Here is a 21213-nt window from a genome sequence, read left to right as displayed (position 1 = left end):
CACGATAAGAACTATCGTATGGAATGGGTATTAATAGATCACTTTCAGGACTCATTGTAATCAAAGAGGACGAGAATAGCCGATTAAGGGGACAAAACATCGATATATTGATGACTTGGTAGTCATCATCATTTGTGGCCCAACTAAACAAAATAAGTCAATATGTAGTGAATTTCGCCATACATGTATTCAATGATTCTGCAACAATGTGAAATTGAAGTAAGATGGCAATTTGTAGAAACTCTATCCTACTCTTAAAAATCATATCATGTTTACTTGCTCCACACTTCGCTTGAGACTCGACAATAAACAAGAGCTTGAACACGAGTATCCTTCTATGAAGCGTTGAATACTCCATTGGCAAACCGGCATATGGCAATCACGTAAAGTCCAAGGGGAACAAAATCAACAGACCCTAATAAATAGATACTGGTTTTAGAAAATCAGAAATGAAGGTCAAGGAACAGAACACTAAAAACTGTAAGCAAAAACTCAACTATCGACAACATTAACAATGAGATCAGTCCTTAGCAGTTCCATAGATAACAGAATGACGTTGATGATGGGAAAATGGCGAACATGAAGAACATTATCTTAGATTTCCAAGCAATAAACATCCTAATAAAACATTACCACTGCTTTTCCATAAACTATCAATTATTGCAAACACACTTGCTCACCCAGGAAGAATGTTATCATATGTTAGAGCTTCAGTAACTGTGCCTATATCCCACCCCTATATATATATATATATATATCTTATATATCTTATCTTATATATAATGGGAAAACTTGCCCCCGTTATTAGTCTCCGTATTCTCCTTTTTATACCAAGATTTTTAATCTAAAGGGTACCCGAAAGTTTCACCCATAAAATTTTCGGATAGCACTACTTTCGAGGGTAAATACGTACTAAAGTTTGTTTAAGAACAGTGACCGTTTTGCTTATTCTCCCAAAACAAAGTATTAAGAAGGAAAAAAAATTGTTCGGTGTTAGATAATAGGTAAGTTCTTCTTCTTCTCCTATTTCACATTTTAATTTACTTCTTACCGAACATGCAGTCTCTATTTTATCTGAGAAAAAAAAAAAAGTTTCCCTCTATCTCTTCCCATCAAGTTCACAGGCAATGAAGACTTGCAACCCTTAATTCCAATGAAAACTCAAAGTAATTCCATTTTCGTTAATTTTTTTTATTTACTGTTGTTTTCCAAACATTTCAATGGTTTATTTCTATTTCAAATTTTGTTTTTTTTTGGCTTTAACTTTTAATTTTGCAATTGTTCCAGTTTGAGAATAATGCCGCGCTGCTCAATACTTCGAATCCCGCTTTTAAAGTTCAGACGCACTCACGAACATGTATGTCATCTTCTATCTTTTTACTTGCCACCGTTTATTAGTTTCCGCATTCTCGCTTTTTAACACAATCTTTTAAATCAAAAGGGTTTCCAAAAATTCCACCCGCAAAATTTTTCTGATGAAGCCTTTTTGTAAAGGGCAAATTGGCAATTATGTTTCCCCATAAGAACTACCCGAGAAACACATGCACCATTTCGGTTTGCCGCTTAAACTTTCAAAATTTATTTCAGAAGAAGGTGAGTGAACTCTTCGAATACCTTTGGCGTGCAATCGCTTGAAAAATGTTTTTTTTCTTCAAAAACAGTGTGTTCCTCTTCTTTTCTCTCTTCTTCATCACTTACATCTTCCACAAGATTTTTTATTGTTTCAGAAGACATGTTTAATCACAATTGAATTTTGAAACATATCGTCAATTCATATTTTTTGTTTTTATGATTCAATTATGATTATGGACCAAAGGTATGCGGCTTAGAGTCAAAAATTTCTTGCTACTTGGGGAACACCGCCATATGAAACTCTGATCTATTACTTATTAAGGTCTCTGAGTTCCTTAGGTCTGTTTCATAGTTATTCTCACAAATTCTTCACGTGCTATCAATTTTAAAATCATTCCAGGCGCAATGAATCTCGAAAAGTCCACTTTTGTCCTTCTTAATACAAATCTCTTTGTTGTAATCGAAATCTTTTTGATTCATTATTTGGTGGAGTTCGTTTATGTTACAATCACTTATAGGAATGCATTGATGATGCTCTTACTTCCCCCGAAATATTTTTGTTTATGTAAATTTTAGAAAGTACCCTGGTAATTCTACCACTGATGATAATGCAAAAGTTACGTAATCTTTGACTTCTTGGAGAGGATGGATGGGTATGCTCAGTCAAGACTCAAAAGACACTCTATACTCCATTATTTAGACAAAAGTATGATTGCAGTGTTGCTATAGTTGGTTGGTTGTGCTACCAATCTTGCCAAGGATGGTAATTGATGAGAAGGATTTTAAATCAGGACCACTTTTTCTAGGTAGAGCTAGATAGCTGCTCTGTTTGGTAGCCTTTTCTGTGAATTTGTTACACATGTTCAGACTTCAGTGTTCATATTGCCAACTCTTAATCCTCTAAATTGGGGTGTTTTTAATTATGCACCTCTTGCTCTAGGAATAAGTTTGTTATTGATATTGTTGTGTTGGTTTCAGATGCAAGACATTGGTTAAGGGTGCTTTTGAGTAACTAAATTCTACTGTTAGTTCTATTAAAACTTTGGCATCTACATTATTCTTGCAGGTCACTCTTAAAGGATTTAGGTCGGGCAAATTAAGTACGTTGGTCACAACAAATGCCGCGTCACCTGGTTTGAACATCAGATGAAACTGTTGATCATTCGGGTTTGGGTATGTAATTTTCATGTTCCTCCGAAAATTTCTTGGGGATTCGTTACTGGTATTTGATTTGATGATCTTTTTTTATTTTGTAGTATCTTGATGTGTAAATGACATCAATCTAAATACAACATGACTTTTATTGACATGGCTTTTATTGGTGTTTTACACCTGCCGACTACATTTGCATACTTACAGATATTAAGCTATTTTCAATTGTATCTAAAATCGGCAGCTTATGGCCAATTGACTTGATCAGATTTATCAACAATAAATTTACTTGCAAAGGCACTCTCCAAGGCAACTGTGTAAGTCCAAATTCTCATTTAGGGCTTGATATAGTAACTATTTTCATCATGCACTTACTAGCCATGGTTTCTCATGGTTATACCTTTTATTAGTCTTCTTTGAATTATAGTCCTACATCTACTCTAACTTTATCTTCTTTACTCAAGTTAGCATACGTGTTTCCTTTCCAATTTTTTATTTCTATATTGTCTCTGCACTTTAAAAAATTATGTCCTACTTATATTTGTATCCGTATATTGATATTTCACATTTATGAGCCTATTGTTTAGTAAATGATGCATAGCAATATAGCAGGCAGTTAGGTAACCCCCATGTCCCTACCGTGTAATATAGTGTGTAGAAATAGGTTTGTGAAGTTTTAACTTGCTTATGTCAATTTTAGAAGACATACACTGAGATTTTTATTTAATGGTAAGCAATATGTTAAGCACTGTAGTGCTCAGTGTATGTGAGCACTACATACACTGAGATTTTTATAAATGTAATGATTTTTTCGAATGTTAAATTTCAATTGAGTTGTCTTGCTTATGAATGCTTTTGTTCTTCACTCTACCTTAAAGAAAATTTCAAATGGAGTTTGGTTGAATGGTGCAGCTTGAGTGTAAACTTGCAACAGGCAATGCGACGGAACTATTAGTTAGGACTTCCACAAAAAAAAAAGGATAGTTTGAATAATACAACATTTAATTTCACCACCAAAAAAATTATTAGTTAAAATTTCTACTAGCAGCTCCCCCTTGATTCAAAATCCTGGATCCACCCCGGAACCTCATTAAATTTCAATTCTAAGTTTATGACCCATTATTTGTGCTTAAATATAAAATGGGTGGTATTACTATATGCAAAGTTGTTAAGGAAGTTCAATGTTTAGGAAATAGATTCACAGCTTAAGACGGAGAATCAGTGCTTCTATCAGTTAGCATTGGTGTTCTCCAAAGCAGCCTCATTGAACTTCAATCTCCTTTACCTGTAAGTTATCTTTGAACTCTGTAAGATTTCAATCTCCTTTACTTCGAACTCTAAGGTGCATGATTAATTTAAATAGCACGCCTTTTTTTATGAGTGGATTGATTTGATTGGTAGTACATAGTGTAACTTGGTTAGTTGTACATCTTACTAATTCTAATTGGGGGTGGGTTGAGTGAAGTGACATGATCGTTCCCAAAAGAGTATATATAGCAATATAGCAGAGTGCAAGACAACTTGACTTGCAAACATTTGGGAACTTACACAGTTACGCCGGGGTGCAGACACGGTACAAAGTGGTAAACATCAAGGTTTGAATTGGATCGAGAATCGATAAATCAGCCCAATGTGGTTATCCCGTGCGGTGCTTAAAGGTTGTTAACCTAAATTATCTTTTTTCTGGTTTTGACTTTCTTTTCTTGGTTAATGTCGGTTCTGCGAATGGAGTTGGATATTCGAGAGCTTTATGCAAAACCATGATCGCCGAAGTTCGAAGTTTCAACATTTTCCTACGTCCAGATCTTCGACTTGTCGCCTCAATGTGTCATTTGAACATTATAGGTTGCGCCTATGGTAGCCGATAGTTACGTGGATGGCCCGAGAACCCGAATCGTGGTGAGGAAAACTGCGGCAGATACTTGCTTATTTGTCTATCCGGGTTCTTGATGAACATCCGGAAAACAATAAGCCTGAACGGGTTGAGATTGCCATTAAGCAGAGGTCACATAATACTTTTCTTAATGGGGAACTGGTGCAGGAAATAAACACAGCACTTTGAAAACTATGGAAGAGAGGAAAGCGGAGTATGACAAACCACGGGCTCGCATCTTCAATAGCTCAAGCAATACCTTCTCAGGGATGGCAATCTCAACCCGTTCAGGCTTATTGTTTGAGCAGAGATGTGAATGAAGGATCCAAGATTTCTATCAATGAAATAGATAAGACTCCTATCACCAGGGATGGCAACACGACCGTGAGTTGCAATTCTCGAGATTGGGGAAAAGGATCAGAGTGACCCGGATCACGACCGCAATTATGGAAGGTAATTACTTCTATCTTATATCTCTAAGTCGATAGAAGTAAATGCAACAGTATGTCAAATGCCTACTACCCAATCGAGTTTCAGCTTTGGGGCCTTACAAGATACGGTTTTCAACCTCCGTTTGTGCAAGATGAGTCCGGTTTTTCGCAACATGGCATGTTGCCGAGGTCTCAAGCATCGCCAGCGACGTGTCTTCTACTCAAATATGAACCCATTTGTGTCATTTGGAGTAAATCGATATCTTGCAATGATGTACACAGCTTTAGTCATTATGAACAAGTTTGACATCTTTGCTTTTCCGTAGGAGGGCCGAAAGTTGCAGAGTTTCGTGTGTACATTTAGTTTAAGGTAACAACACAAGTATGCAAATGGTGCATTTTCCATTTGATTTGTCCATTTTTTATATCTTAGTCATAAACTAGATTAGATGGTGTGTAAGCCACCTAATTTGGCAGAATAGGATCAATTTTGGTTTTATTTATTTATTATTTATTTTTTTGCGGAGAAAGACAATGAGAGTGTTGTCTCTCCATTGTTTGGACGGATTAAGTGTGAGATGTCATTGGATGGACATCTTCAAGGACTGGATTTGTTGTGGTTAAAAGGAACAAAAAAATGGAATAATGAGGTGCCTAATGTAGGTCCATGTAAAGAAAAAAATAATAGTAAAAAGAACCGTAATAATGATAAAAAAGGTTTTTACCATGTATATTATGATCGTGGATGGCTTTCATTTGTAAGTTATTTATATTTTCTGATTGTGTTTACGTCGTTGTTTGGGTCATGCAGGCTCCAGAAGTGATTAATACATACCTGATGGAGTAGGACATTGATCGTAAATATTTCTCGATGACATTTGACAAATTATTTTCCAATGAAGTTGTCTTCAGAATTAGAGAACGACTTTCTCAAAGCAAGTTGCTTCTGAGCAGTGGTCAGTTATTTCACGTGCGTTGTGCAACAAATATTCTGAATATGATTGTTCAGAATGTGTTGGAAGCATTACATGAGGTAACACACAAAATTAGAGAAAGTGTAAGGTATGTTAAAAAAGCTCAGATACAATACAAACAAAGCTTCAAAGTGAGATGGCTCAAAGAATTGATAGGTAATACTTTCGTGAGGAGTTTGTGTCTTGATTGTCCATCTCGGTGGAATACAACTTATGCTATGATTGAAGTTGCAATTGAGTACAAAATTGCATTTTCTCATTTGCAAGAATGTGACTTTGATTACAATTTAGCACCATCCGATGTAGAGTGGGAAAGGGCAAGTACTTGTTTGTAGATATTTAAAGCTTTTTATTGAAGTTGCTAATGTATTCACGGGTGCGACAACCGCCAACCTTTATTTCCCTTTAGCTATGTGATATTCATCCGCAATTAATTGAACGATGCAAGAGCTCGGACCCTTTCATTCATTCCATGGCACTAAAGATGAAAAGCAGGTTTGATACATATTGGAATATTAGCAGCTTGGTTTTAGCAATTGCAGCCATCTTGGATCCTCGATTCAAGATGAAGTTGGTGGAATATTACTATCCTCGGATCTATGGTCCCAAAGGTTAAGCTAGATCACATCAACGAAGTTTTTAATGGTATCAAGGATATTTACCATGAGTATGCAATTTAAATCAACAATGATTTCATTTGATCATGGTTTGACTTCTCGATGTTCCCGTAGTAATGGGCTAAAATGTGCCCTACATAGCATGAATAATGATACCGGGATAGGCTAAGTGGGTTTGACAAGTTCCTAATGACACTTCGAATTCGATAACTAACACTTACTGAAGTCGAGTCGGATAAATATTTGGAGGAACCTGCTTTCCTAGGAATGTGGATTTTGACATTTTGAACTGGTGGAGAGTCAATGCTACCAAATATCCAATCTTATTCTTGATGGCTCGTGACATTTTGGGGATTCCTATGTCAACGGTTGAATTTGATTCAGCATTTAACATTGGAGAACGAGTACTTGATCCATATAGGAGTTCATTAGAGACGGAGAACGAGTACTTGATCCATATTGGTAATCTAAAGTAGCTAGCCAAATAAAGGTATTTCCATAACTATAAAGGTCAACTTCTTCGGCCAACAAAGGAAGAGACACCGTTTCGGCGGTTTCACAATTAAAAAAAAGAAAACTGCTCGTAATTCTTCGTTCATTAGAAAACCCTTTGTCTTCCTAAACTCCCATACTTTAATTAACTTTAATTGTTTTAGCAAACCGATGGTCTTCTACTCTTCTCTCGCCATCTACCACCTAACTCTCTCTCTCTTATTGCCTGCTTCATCAAGACCGACGCATTGTAGGTAAAAAATATTCTCGGCTTTTCCCTCCTGTAGTACCCGTTCTTGATTTGTTGTTTCATTTGATGTTTAATTTATTAGTAGGTGTGAACAATGATTTCCAAACTCTGATTTATCAGCAAAAATGGACTACTTGCCCATGTGGCAATGCACTTGCTACTTGTAGCTAGCGGACTCTCGTTTCTCATTTATAGAAAGATATATAAATTGTTTTTATCGGGCATTGATTTATTAAATGGTGTGCTCGATTTATCTAATCGATATAAAAACATATCTTTTCTCACTTCCTTTGGAGATTCAAAGCGGGAAGAATTGGAATGATACTTAAGCCGCCTCGCACCCATGCATGTAGCAAGGCCAATTTGAGTGAGGCCTATCTTTGAACGAGATAAACTTTGTAGCAAGCGTTTGGCTAATGATGTGCCAAGATAAATTTTATGTACTTAAGTGTGAAGTGCCAATGCTCGTGATACAATAAAGTTGTTAAACATGAAGGAACCTAAATACTTGCTTTTATAGTTAGTTTATATATTTCACTTTTCTTCTTCTACAAGTATTATTTGGTCATACACGCACAATGGCTTTTATTATTTATGAACAAAACCATGCATGATCTTTTAGGCTTTTTCACTCTGTGCTTCAAAGTCAAACCAATAAGTGGAGTCTCCGGTATTTATATTCCAAGCCTCATAAACCTACCTGTCAATATAAGAAGGCATGTCAAAGTTTATGATGCAATTCATTTTGTTCAAAAAATTCCAACGAGCAATAAATTCCATAATTGGTGCTCACATCACCCAAATTTTCATACTTTAATTACTAATCTTTGTATACTCTGTAATAAATTTGTTTGTCAACCATGTGTAGAGCATTCAATTCACTCCACATACTGTAATATATTCCATAATTTGTTTGTACCACAGACATATTTTAGAAAGTTTTTTTTTTAATTGGTTACGGGGTTGAGGCAGACCCCTACCTGTTGATTAAACTTCAAAGAGTTACATATACCTCCTCAAGAATATGATCATTGGAGGGAGAATCCTTACTACTACAATAACAATAGGCTAGCTCGAAGTCTTACAATTATGAGAAACTCATGAACATAACCCATTCGGGTACATACACAAAGACTTGATAACATAAAAAAACATCTAATGTCTGCCACCAAACAAAAGTTTATCCCTTAAGACCGGGTGATTCCAGAAAGCTTTTACTTATACATTCAATTCACTCCACATATTATATCCGACTTAATGACTCTATAGAACAACTATCAACAGAGGCCAATGTATTTGTTCTAATTGTTTTTCAATGTGATCATTTCTAAATTAAAAAAAAAAAAAAAAAAAAATGGCATTGTTAGCTAGCTACAACTTTCTCTGTCCAAGCTATCTGCTTATTTAAACCGACCAAAATATATCTTATTTAAAGCTTTTAAATGGTAATCTTGCCACATAGCCATCTTCCGGAGAACTTTTATTTACACATTCAATTCATTTCACATATTATATCCGCCTTAATAGATCTATATATAGAACAAATATTTACAATGTCCAATGTATTTTTTCTAATTGTTTCTCAATGTGATCGTTTCTAAATAAATAAAAACACCGACCAAAAAATTGCTTTTGTTAGCTACCTACAATTTCTTTCTCTGTCCAACCTACTTACTTATTTAAATCGACCAAAATATTTAAAACGACAAAAAAAAAAAATGATGGATTCGCTAGATCATTCTGAAGACAATGATAAAAAAAAGGTTATTCTTCTTGCATTTGTTTTGAGATATTTTATTCTCCAGTGTAGAATAACAATTACGTTGCACGCCATGATATAATATTCTTATATCTTACAGATAGTATACTCATATGAATCCAACAATGTTCCTCAATCACATATAAATGTTCGACAAGATAATTACACAACCAACATCACAAATGTTAATTTCATCAACATAATACCTATTTTTTTTTGGTAAATTAGTTTGACTAAATTACACCGATATTGACTAAATTACAAGCGGTTAAATACCTCTTTGAATATATTTATTAGCACCATGGCGGAAGCAAAGAAAAACAATCGGCCAAAGAACACAACTAAGCGTGCTAAAGTGTTATTTTCTTATTGAAGTTTTTAGTCATACCTCGACCTGTATTAATCTAAAATATATTACATAATATATCCATTCAAACAAATGTAATATGTTACTATTCTAATTTATATGTGTTCATTTATTTGATTTTCTCCACCCTAATTTTCTTTCCTAGAACGTGCAACGCACGTACCCGTTTACTAGTATAAATAAATGAGGGAATGGGACCTCAAAAAATAGACCTCAAAATAGAAATAAAGATAAAAAAAAGTAGGGTTGGTCCCATATGGACGTCATCTAAAAAGAATAAATAAAGTATCCGGTTCATGGGACTCAACTTTTTTTTACTCATATTTAACTCAATTTTTAGACCTTTGATTGAAATAATCTTAACGGTTCAAATTAATCAGATTAACCAGTTGATATTCTCTTTGGTAGTGACGTCATTAGGACCCACGCACTTTACATTTTTAACTTTTTTTTCCTTTTGTTTTTCTTTCCCATCTCGTCTTCTTCAGTTCTTCTTTGTTAAAACTCAAATTGAAACCAATGAATGCAAAATAAAACACAGTAACTAAAAAACAGAAAGGAAAACATCTTCGCGGCGGCAGAAAAGTTTAAATTAAGGCAATCATTGACGATGAATTGAATAGAAGACCAAAGAGTCAAACACCACTTACAAAAGGTTTTAACTTTTTTCCTCTACTTCCCCAACTTGTTAACACACTGGTGTGAGGTTTTCAGCTAGGACACTCAACTGTGAATCGTCTTGGTCCTAATTGATATTGCATCTTGGCCCCCAATTAGTCAACTAAATGGTGCGACTGAAACACCAAAGATTTTTGCCTTCAATATACTTAAGCATCTTTCTGCTCAACCAACACAGTATAGAAAAATACGTCTCACTCGTACAAAGTCATCGGAATGCTATAGACAAACTAGCCAATTAACCCGCCTGCGGCCGGGCCTGCTACATTGATAATTTACGATTCAAAATCCCAAAATCCACTTTAATAAATAATATATGTACATTGATAGCTAATAATTCAATAGCCCCAAGTCCACTTGAATAAATAATAGAAAAATGAATTTCGTTCGTGGAATTACATCCAAAAGTTATTCACACTTCACTGAAGCAGATAAGGACTGGGAAATATAAATGTCAAGGCGTCTTACATACCTGAAAGTGTGGTATGAAACAATGGGTTATCTTCTCCCCCAAAACCACCTTTTTAGGTTGCTCCCGTTTCAGTTTTTCTTCTTCTTATAGTTTGTTAGTAGTTTTTTTTGTCATTTTGTATTTCCTTTTGGTATAAAAAATATGAATAATAGTAGCCATTTCTTTTAATAACGTTCAGTGAGATTGTAATATGATAAGAGCAGTCCTCTTAGGGTATGTGGTTGTCCCTCTCTACCATAAAAACAGTTTTTACAGAACACCTAAATTCAATCCAATCTCCTAACCAACGGAACCCCATAACCCGTTCTTCGATACAAAATCCAGCCCCTCTCTCTACAACAACCCAAAACAGTTTAAAACAAATCTACACATTTACATTGCCCATATGCCGCAACAAATTCATTTACTCATTACATGGACAAAGGTGTTAGAACTGTTGCTGCTGATGATAGCGTTGATTGGTTAGACCTTCCCGATCACATCCTATTAATAATTGCTGAAAAATTAACCCCAAAGAAAGATTCATACATTTCGGTGCAGTTTGTCGCCCATTACAAATCAGATATACAGCGGCGTGCTCAATCGTCGTGCCCTAAGAGTTCCTCTACTCATGCTTGGCAGTTGCCACTGAGTTCAATTTGAATGCATAACGAACCACATTTTATATTTATAGGAAAAAAAGAATCTACATTTTAATATTAATGGTGACGAAATTTGTCTTTGCCATAGCTCTTATGACCTATCAAACAGAGCCTAAGAATTTAAGATCCATTTATGCGTTTGATCTCTATGGCACTATTTTTGTCCCCAAACTGTCGAAGCATTAATTAAGCAGGAGAGTCGAGCATTTATCGGTGCTGGATGTACATCTGGCAAGGATAAGTAATCCTAAGAGCTTTGGTCTTCCAGGCTGATGCCAGCACCACTCGGGTTATTTCCTCACCCATCCCACCTTGCAACTCGTCATTCCATCCCAAGCCATTTATGCTTCTATCTCCGTCACATCACCTAAGGTCATTCCATTCTCCGATTAACTTTCGGACCAGGTTTGCAAAGTAATGCTTAGTCACCCTCGTCGGATCGGTTAGCTTTGTACGAACTCCTCGGTAATCTTCCAGTTCCTTAGCATCAAGGAACCTTTTAATCCATTCTCTGCACATTCATGAAGACGTTCTAACCAAAACTCAGCCTCACCTTTGAAGGTACTCAAAGAACCGCCTCTTTGCGGGTTTCATCTTCGTAGGTAATATCCATAGGCATAGGTCCACTTGAGCATGCGCCGCAATCAATTATTTGTGCCTGTGCTTCGTTATGAACTTGACCGGCCTGTCCTTCGATTCATGTTGTCCATCATGTATATTGTTAATGAGCACGGTTTACGCTTTGATGTAAATCTGCAACGTCACTTATTTATCCCTTTGTCGTGAGTTATATGCTACAATATTTATTTTTTATGTTAGAGATTAACTCCATATTTAGCAATAAGATCATGTCTAAAGAATAAACTAATACTAAAAATGAAAAATGCCCCCGCTTATAAGCTCTCTGCAAAAATGATGAGTAGATGGCACAGAAATGCTTAAGGCCTTCACAAGCCAATCCTGCAGCAAATGTGACAGCATGTTGTTCTGAAATCCCAACATCAAAGCATCGTGTGGGACTCTTTATCCAGGTCAGAGAAGATTCTTCCTTGGAGATTTACACCCTCGAGATTCATATTACTGAAATACGCATGCAGAGAGAGTGTGCTAGGAAACCTGATATACACGCTAAATCGCCCGCGTCCATTACACGGTTACTGTAAGCAACAGAAACCTCCAAAATGATTTCTAAAATATTGGTAGAGATAGTGAAGAAGAACTAATGTTGTTTTGTTATTCTTATTCTAACCATGACTGCTCGAATGGCTTCAAGTTGAGTCCGGTGAGTACTAATCCAAGTTTTTTTTTTCATTACAAAATTAATCGTTTGATGATATGTCACATGTGTAAATTAGATTGTAAAGTCTAGCAATTCTAATAACCAAGTACTGGCTGGTGGTGGTTTCCTTACTTTATTGCAGGTATAAGGTGTTGTAGCACGTGATGGTATCGCCAGATAGTACAAAGATTCTGTGTCTAATGCCTTCAAAACCTTACAGGGTAATAGGTACTCTTTCTATGTTAAAGTATTGATTTGCTTAATTAGACTATTTTTTGTTCCATTATGTGATCAAGACAAGGATAAGTTGCTCTGCTTAATTAGACTATTTTTTGTTCCATTATGTGATCAAGACAAGGATAAGTTGCTCGAGTTATTCTAAGTTTTGCAGTAAGAAACAGTATTATGAGATGGTGGTTTTTCTTGAAACTAAGACACTAAAACATTAGAAATGCAATTGCATTGAAAATATTGCATAAAGGGAAAGAGGAATAATTTTTTTAACTTTTAGTTGCAATCCATTGTGGATTGGAATGTAGTAGAAGGTAAAAGATAACTTTTACTTGCAATCAAAACAATGAGCATTGAAAGAAATCTTGACTCCATTGTTTCTATATTTTTTTGCTTAAATTCAAGTGTTGTTGGATATAAAATGGTGTTAGTGGTGAAGCTATAGATATGATATTCAAGTTCCAGGGAATTTTCTCCACATTGGTTGGATTATGGCCGGGTTTCATTATAAGAAAAAAAAAACAGGTTGGGAAAGGTAAAAACATATTTCGAAAATACGTTCTATATAAGTTGTTAAATAATGGTACACACCAAAAGCTGCGTGTGTTTCACCTTTTCCCACCTAGAGACAATCAAACAAATGTGAAGCAAAACTACTTTGATTAAAGAAAAAAATATGGATGCCACAGATAATATTATACCAAGCTTGAGCACTCATACCCGTTTTCATTTATGTGGCAGGTGAGTTACAAAGTTTACATCCCCCAAAAAACCCAACTTTGGCAAGGAGGCAACTCAAGCGGTGAACTGTTTCACATGACTTGGACCACTGGGGATGTTTTGAATTTCGTTCGTGGAATTATAGGCAAAAGTTATTCACACTTCGCTGCAGCGGATAAGGACTGGGAAATATAAATGTCAAGGCGTCTTACATACCTGAAAGTGTGGTATGGAACAATGGGTTATCATCTCCCCCAAAACCACCTTTTTAGGTTGATGCTTTGCGCATTGCCTTGCCGTCATCAGGTGGAGATCATATTATGTCATAGCTGGCCTAGGAAGTATGCTCCTGTTTCAGTTTTTCTTCTTCTTATAGTTTGTTAGTAGTTTTCTTTGTCATTTTGTATTTCCTTTTGGTATAAAAAATATGAATAATAGTAGCCATTTTTTTTAATAACGCTCACTGAGATTGTAATATGATAAGAGCAGTTCTTGATATACTGGTGATTTGGTGAAGCTTATTTTTCTATGAAACAAAAGCTTGTATTCTTCATTTCAATTTCTCAGACTTTGTTTCAGATTTTGTTTTGCGACTACATATACTTATAATAGATCAAGATAGTTGAATTATCGAGGCTGGCTATGTGCTTGTCTAAGTGCAGGAGTTAGACAGGGGTCTAAGCGCCCTTATGTGCTGGTTGGCTCTCTAGGGCATTTTATAGGATTTGATGATTGTCAGGGAAGACTGTTAATACAATAGTACACAATCAGTGGTAGTGTTAGTAGTTTAGCTAGTGCATACGTGGTAAGTTAAACCACCCCAAAACATAAAGGGGGACTACTAAATTCACAGACAATAATAGGCAGGGGAAAAAAGGGTATACTTACTCTTGAATTGGGGTTGGTCCTTGCAAATAAATTTTTTTAGCTTTTAACTAATCAGGCCCTTCAGAATCAGGAATAAAACCCAATGGTACAAACTCTTCCCTCCATTTCTTCCATGAAACCAACATCTTAACTGCTTTCATTGGGTTCATCAACCTTGCTACTAAAAATCTCGTTAACATGGCATCACCATAATTCTGTGAAAGCACCAACAACAAATTAAACCAATACATTCATTTATAGATGTTATTGAATATCAAAACTATATAAACATTCAAATCAAAGGTTATTAGCTCGAACGGACTTTTCATCAAATTAATTCATAGCAGCAACTATGAATTATCAAACTAAATATATCAAGGAAAGTATTCAACAATCTAGAAAAGTGTATAGCCGTTGGTGAAGGCACATAACTCGGAATTACTGTAGTGAAATGAAATGCAGGGAAGAAACAAAGAAGAAGATATTGGAAAAATAAAGAAAAAATTGATACCTCTGTTAGGTTGCACGATAGGGTTTGATGCAAGAGTGATAAAATCTGCAACAAATTCGAACATAAATAATTTATAGCGCGAATGTCTATTAAAGTGGTTTTAATTTTTTTTAGGAATAAAGTAAATTGCTAATCTATTAAGCTAAAAGTGAGTAGAAAACTGGATATGTTTACAATTGTTAAAGAGACTTGAAAAACACCTTTCTTCTTCTGTTCAAACCGCAATCTATAATTAAAAACAAAACAAAAAAAATTATGTGAGAGAAATTGAGAGATTCAGTCCATGAGATTCATGCAAATGGCAGGAAACTAAAACCTTCACATTGTGGAATGCAAGAGGATATTCTGGGTGGGTCTCAATGGATACAACTTCTGCTCTCCACCTCCTTCCGAAGCAAACAGTATGTGTGAAAGCAAGAAAACATTACTGTGCAATATCAAAAATCAAGGGATGAACCAATGGTGAATGAATGGAATTGATTGATATCATACTTCTTAAAAAGTATTAGAAGGGGCATCATGTTTTGATTTTCGGCTAGTCCTTAAAATATAATCCAAAGATTGAGACACTCATGTTTACTGAATATAGGCAGTCAGACTTACACTGTACTTGGAGAATATTTCACAATGGTAAGACATTTTTTCCTCTTAGGCTCCTTCATGGTTGCACCTTTTGAAGTTTTCTGCATAGGAATGCAGCCTATTGAGAAAAGACTAAAAAGAGTAGTACCTAATCCCTTTGATTGGTCAGTTTCCAGTTTCCACCTCCAATATGTCTTCAATCTAGAGCACCGATTTATTGTTTGTTTTATCATCAAATAGGTTGAACAGTTTCTTTTAATGTTTACTCCCACAATCCCACGTCGCAATGTACTTCGAACAATCAATGGGAATAGCAAGTATCTTTAGCGACGGAAATGAGCTCGCTTTAGAAGAACATATCATTTAGGATTATGTTTGTTAGTCCATTATGGTCAAGTTTCTCACCCATTTTTCTATTTTAAAAGAAAACATTGAAGTTCTTTGTTGTAGGATGGGTGATTAAACCTTTCATTATGTAGACTCTTTCATATGAGAAAAATCTGATTTACAATAAAACTTACAAATTACTTTCTCAAAAATTTCAACCCTGATTTCTATTTGCCTACTTGCCTTTATAAATATTTTCGACTTTCAATATTTGAGTACAGCCTAATCATACATGGCTGTGTCAACTGATGTATTCTTTGTGGTTTGGAAAACCTAGCATCTAAAGAAACCTACTTTGCCTATCTAGAATTCAGGGTAGATGAATGCCTTATATTTACCAACCATTGCTGTAGAAAATACTACCAGAATTAATCAGAGCTTTTGTACTAAACATGTGTTTTAGTTAGTATCATCAACATCATTATCGTGTATAACCGAAAGTCATAAAATACAACAACACATATAATGATATAAAGGTTGTTTATGATTGGTTTTCATTTTTGCTTAAGTAGATAACAATTGTTGGCTGCTAATTGGCAAAAAAAACAAACAAACAAAACAAACAAACAAACAAACAAACAAAAAAAAGAAAATATATTATTGAAAAAACTATGTAAAGGGTAATCAATCAAATTATATATAAAAGAAGAAAACTCGGGCTTACTGGTTCGAGGAGAAGTCCTTGATGTTTCTCTTTCTATGGACCAGACAACATTTTGAGCTGATACATACTGAAAGGAGCTACATGACCTGCATTATTCAAAGGGAAAAATTGTCACATGCCTTTTAGAATCGGTAGAATGGAGAACCCAAAAAGAAAAATGTAATCATCACCTTGATCAGCTTCCATGTCTAAGGTTGGATCAACTCATCTAAGCTTCCGGCGAACTTCATTTGCCAATATTTCATCATGCTTAAGAAAAACAGCAAGCTCCTCATCTTCATAGGTTCTGCTGCTGCTGCACAACATTTCTTGTCCTAAGCAGATATTCTGCTCGACAATATTTGGTCTAAAAGTCCATTTTTGACATCTTGCGAGGAACAAAATTCAGATATGCCTTGTGAACTGTTGGTTTTCAGCAAAAATCTGATGGATGATCTCTGGGGTCAAGTTAAATGTGACTTTGTTGCTCCGACCATCACTCAATGGTCTGACATCTGCAATCATAGCACTTTTAAATCCCATTTGTTGTTTTGGAGCCTTTTTGACATCAGCAGACAAGCAACTCCTTTCTTGTTGCCCAGAATTCAGTTTCGGTCAACACACCACTGATGACAAATTGCTTATGTAATTTCTGCAGGTTACTATCCTCTTGAAGCAGCTTCATTCGAAGTTCTATCTCAGCAGTACTAAGTTGTTCATCACCAGATTTCTCAGAAACCGGTTTAGGATCCTTCTCAGATGATTTGGTAGCTTGAAGCTTAGTAAGGACTTTGCTCACAAAATCACGGCAAACATCGCGCTCAGAGAACTTCTCAAACTCAAAAATGCAACCTCCCGCCTTAATAGAAGGATCTATTGTAAGATTTAGAAGGGCTTGTTTGTGGTTTCCTTCCTTCATAAACTGGTGCTTTTGAATTGAGCCGACCCCAACATTAAGTTTCACAGATTACGTAGGATCATCAAGTGTAAATGAAAATTTGTCTTCCATGATTATAAGCACGCCCTGAACACCAGGATCCTTTACTGAAGTCTTATACTTGGCCCTCATAACCACCTGCCGAGTTGCCATGTCTTTCTTATAATTGATCCAACGGGGAACAGCCGGAGTTCGAACATTATACTACAATCACCACAGAATGACGCCAACCACGTGTGACAGAGAGCCTCCACTTCCAAAGTAGGTCCACTATACTTGTAGAAAAATGGTCTAACCTTTATTTCATTCACACACCACTGCACATAGAAGGAAAGATATTAGCAAAACCTATGAAAAATAGTTTTGTATATCTTCGATTTTCAACTCAACCTGCTCATATAGTACTTTCGGAAGAAAGGTGGTGTTATCGAATATCTTTTCCCGAAGTTCCTTAGCAAAAGATGGGGAGGGATTTTAGAGGTGTTGCCAGAGAACAGCATCTTCTGTAACCAGATATTCCACTCACACCACGATGCACACAACAAACATTGTCCCTTTTTGCCCAGAGTGCTTGCATTCCAGTAAGATCCCCTTTCCTGAAACAGTTATAAAAGCAAGCATTTGCTGCCAAAACTGAAGCCTTGCTATCCTCTTGGAGAAAACGAAGACTATCCCTGATTTTTGCAGCTTGTACATAGTTATCTTCGTCGATAGCAATCAAGTTCGAGGCAAACCAATCACAACTTATATGAACGTAGAGGCAACCAAACCAAACTAACAGTTGTCTAATCATCTCTCAAGACCAAGGTCCACCATACTAACGGCAAACTTGTTCCCCTCCCCCTCTCAAACCTGGCACACATAGAGAAGGAAGAAAGCAAAACCATGCTTACGGGAAATCTCATACGAAAACCTATATCTACTGCGCTCCAGAAATATTGGTCGAGCGAGTGACTGGCATAGGATCGAGGCAACCCAACACAACAGGGTCAGAGTGTCAACCAAATTCTAACAATCAGTTGTCTATCAGGACCAAGGTCCACATTGGAACTTTGATATCACTAATGTCTAGTGCGATTGGGCAGCAAAAGGGGAAATTGAAACAAAGGGAGGAAAAGAAATACTTACTTGATTTCCGAAATTTTGTGGCTGACCAAGCAGAATCAGATAAAAATAAACTCCTTATGCAAAATTCATTTTGTTTTGAGAAGTGTGAAGGAGAGACAGAAAGTGTTCCATCTTGAACAATTTCTTAGTTTAATTTTGGAAGAAGAAATGAATAAGAGAGAGGGTTTGAAGAGATAATTTTTTTTTTTTTTTGCAGAGTTAGGAAGTATTTTGTAGAATTGAAAAGAGTGTTTTATAGAATTGAAAAGAGAATATGGAAATAAGTTTTTATCTATTTTGGGTTACCAAATCGGCAAAAAAAGGCGTAGAATTACTTTTTTTATGAAAAATCTTATGTGTCAGTCTCAGAGAAAAAAAAAAGACTGACGTGGATCATTGGAAGCATTCTCAACTACTCAATATTAATGGTATTTGATGTAGAGACTTGACTAACAACTTCTAAAATTATACATATATGAATTTGCTATAACAAAGCTTAAATCTGTCTCATCAATCATCTCAATCAGAGAAAAAAAAGTTTAAAATGTAAAGTGCGTGGGTCCTATTGACTCACTACTAAAGAAAATATCAACTCAGATTAAGAAAACCCTATGACTAAGAAATTGAGTCAAACTTTGAGTTAAAAATAATGGACCCATAGATGTACCCAACTGCATAGTACAAAATATCAAGATATGGGTATTTATCGATATTCAATTTCTGTATATGTATCGTGGATATATCTCCTTCTTTGGGGATATTTGACATTGTTTCACATGCAAATATCGTGGATATATCCAAAATATCGAAAAATATCGTAGATATTGTGGATATTTCTTGATATATCATGATACATTATTTATATTTATTTGAAATATAATAGTAAATATTAAATAAAATTATTATATACACAAAATATCGCAAAATATCTCCAAATATCGCAAATATCGTTGAAATATCACCGATATTTGTAGTCGTATATATCTCTGAACATATCGTGATATTTATATATCTTTTTCTGGAATATAGATAGATATCCCCAAATATCGGGATATATCGGGATATTTTGTACTATGCCCAACTGTATATCTACCGCAAAAGTCCTTTCCTTAGCTAATCTTCTAAAATGCCTGTTCTAATAATTCAAATCCTGTGGGCACTCCTTCTATAGCTGTTTTCTTCTCTTCCTCAGTCTTAGCTTTAAGAGTCGCCAATAATATATGAGCTGAACCACTGCAAAATACAAGCAACAATAAATTATTAGACGAAGTTTTTTTTTGCACTTCTAAGCACGCAAAGAATACCTTGTCATCAATGTAAGCGACCCGACCGAAATTTATGGCGCCGATCATAGGCATCGAAGGAAGAATAGAAGCACCGAGGTGAAGACCTCACCAATATATTGAACAATAACGAGGGATTCACAAATGGCTTGTGAACAATAACGTTGGAGTTATCCCTCACATGAGGAGAGAAAACAAAGCCGGAGAGAAACGGGCGAATTCGGCGTTGAAATGTCGATACCGCCCGATGGAAGCGACTTCTTCGCCGAGTTCCATGATCGAGCCCGGCCAAAAAAGCGCTTCCTTCGCTCGGGGTTCCAGAGAATAGAGGCAACCCGCGCCATAGAAGGCGACCAGCCTTCGCCATCTCCAAGATATTGAAGGCCAAGGCCAGTCTATTTTTCGTGGGCTTTGCTACAAGATTCGCGAAATTTGGTTTTGGAGATAAAAACAAAAATCAAGGTTTTGAAAAACCAAACAAAACCAAACAAGTTGGAATCCGACTAAAACAAAGAGAGAGAACCTTTTGAGAGATACAACCCCAGAAAAGAGATAAGAGTGATCTAGTAAGGTGAGAGACTGAAAGGAGAGATTGTAATCTTCCTTCCCACGCTATTAAGAACCGACTCTTGGGAAGTAGGCATCATTAGGGCGAACCACGGTAAAAATCTTTGTGTTGTTGTTTGCTTTTTTTACCGCTTTTACATTATTATCCGCTTGTTAATAGTTGTTTAGCGAGTTGGGCATGTTAAGATAGGTAGTTTGTGATATTTGAGATTTATCCGAGTTGAAGTGTGTTCATACAAGTTATCCGGTAGTGGGGGAACCGATTGGTATTGGTGTAATCCCCAACAAGTGGTATCGAGCCGTTTAGAATAGCCTAGGGTGTTATCCGAATCTTGGTCGGGCGGTGTTTGACGAAATTCCCGAGAGAAGATTTGAGGTTAAATAACTTGTAGAGATGGACCATTCCGTGAACACTTTCATTATGATGAGTCCGAATAGGAAGAACTACACCATCATCGGAAAGCCAAGATGGAAGACTTGCTATACTGCAAGGACTTGGCACTTCCTATTGAGAATGAGGGAGTAAAACCGTAAAAAGACCGATGAGGCCGAAGTGGAAAAAAGCTTGACGAAAAAGATTGGATACATTCGACAATGGATTGACGACGTTGTCTTTCACCATGTGGCCCAAGAGACTACAGCCTTTAGTCTATGGAAGAAACTCGAAGACCTTTATGAGAGGAAGTCGGGTGGAAACAAAGTGCTAGTCGTTAAGAAGTTTGCAGACACGAAGTACCAAGAAGGTTCTTCAATGTCTGAGCATCTTAATGAAGTACGTAATATCATCAATCGATGCATTTGATGAAGATCAATTTGGGAGA

At 36.0% G+C, this 21213-nt stretch overlaps 1 long non-coding RNA gene and 1 pseudogene across 2 annotated transcripts; both read right to left on the bottom strand.

Annotated features, from left to right (window-relative positions):
• Nucleotides 1-14886: 14886 nt before the first annotated feature.
• Nucleotides 14887-15438, bottom strand: LOC147508235 (uncharacterized). The gene is made up of 3 exons (XR_015217972.1): nucleotides 15203-15438; nucleotides 15087-15112; nucleotides 14887-14931 (listed from the first exon to the last, which is right to left on the bottom strand). It is a non-coding gene; the product is annotated as an uncharacterized LOC147508235 (long non-coding RNA).
• A 1177-nt stretch (nucleotides 15439-16615) lies between these two features.
• LOC147508234 (general transcription and DNA repair factor IIH subunit TFB1-1 pseudogene) lies at nucleotides 16616-18666 on the bottom strand (annotated as a pseudogene). Its single transcript, XR_015217970.1, has 2 exons — nucleotides 17826-18666; nucleotides 16616-17752 (listed from the first exon to the last, which is right to left on the bottom strand). The product of XR_015217970.1 is annotated as a general transcription and DNA repair factor IIH subunit TFB1-1 pseudogene (transcript).
• Between the last annotated feature and the right edge of the window lie 2547 nt (nucleotides 18667-21213).

Source organism: Coptis chinensis, chromosome 3 (genome assembly GCF_015680905.1).
Source record: "Coptis chinensis isolate HL-2020 chromosome 3, ASM1568090v1, whole genome shotgun sequence".
Classification (NCBI taxonomy): Eukaryota; Viridiplantae; Streptophyta; class Magnoliopsida; order Ranunculales; family Ranunculaceae; genus Coptis; species Coptis chinensis.
This window is presented reverse-complemented; position numbering and strand designations above follow the sequence as displayed.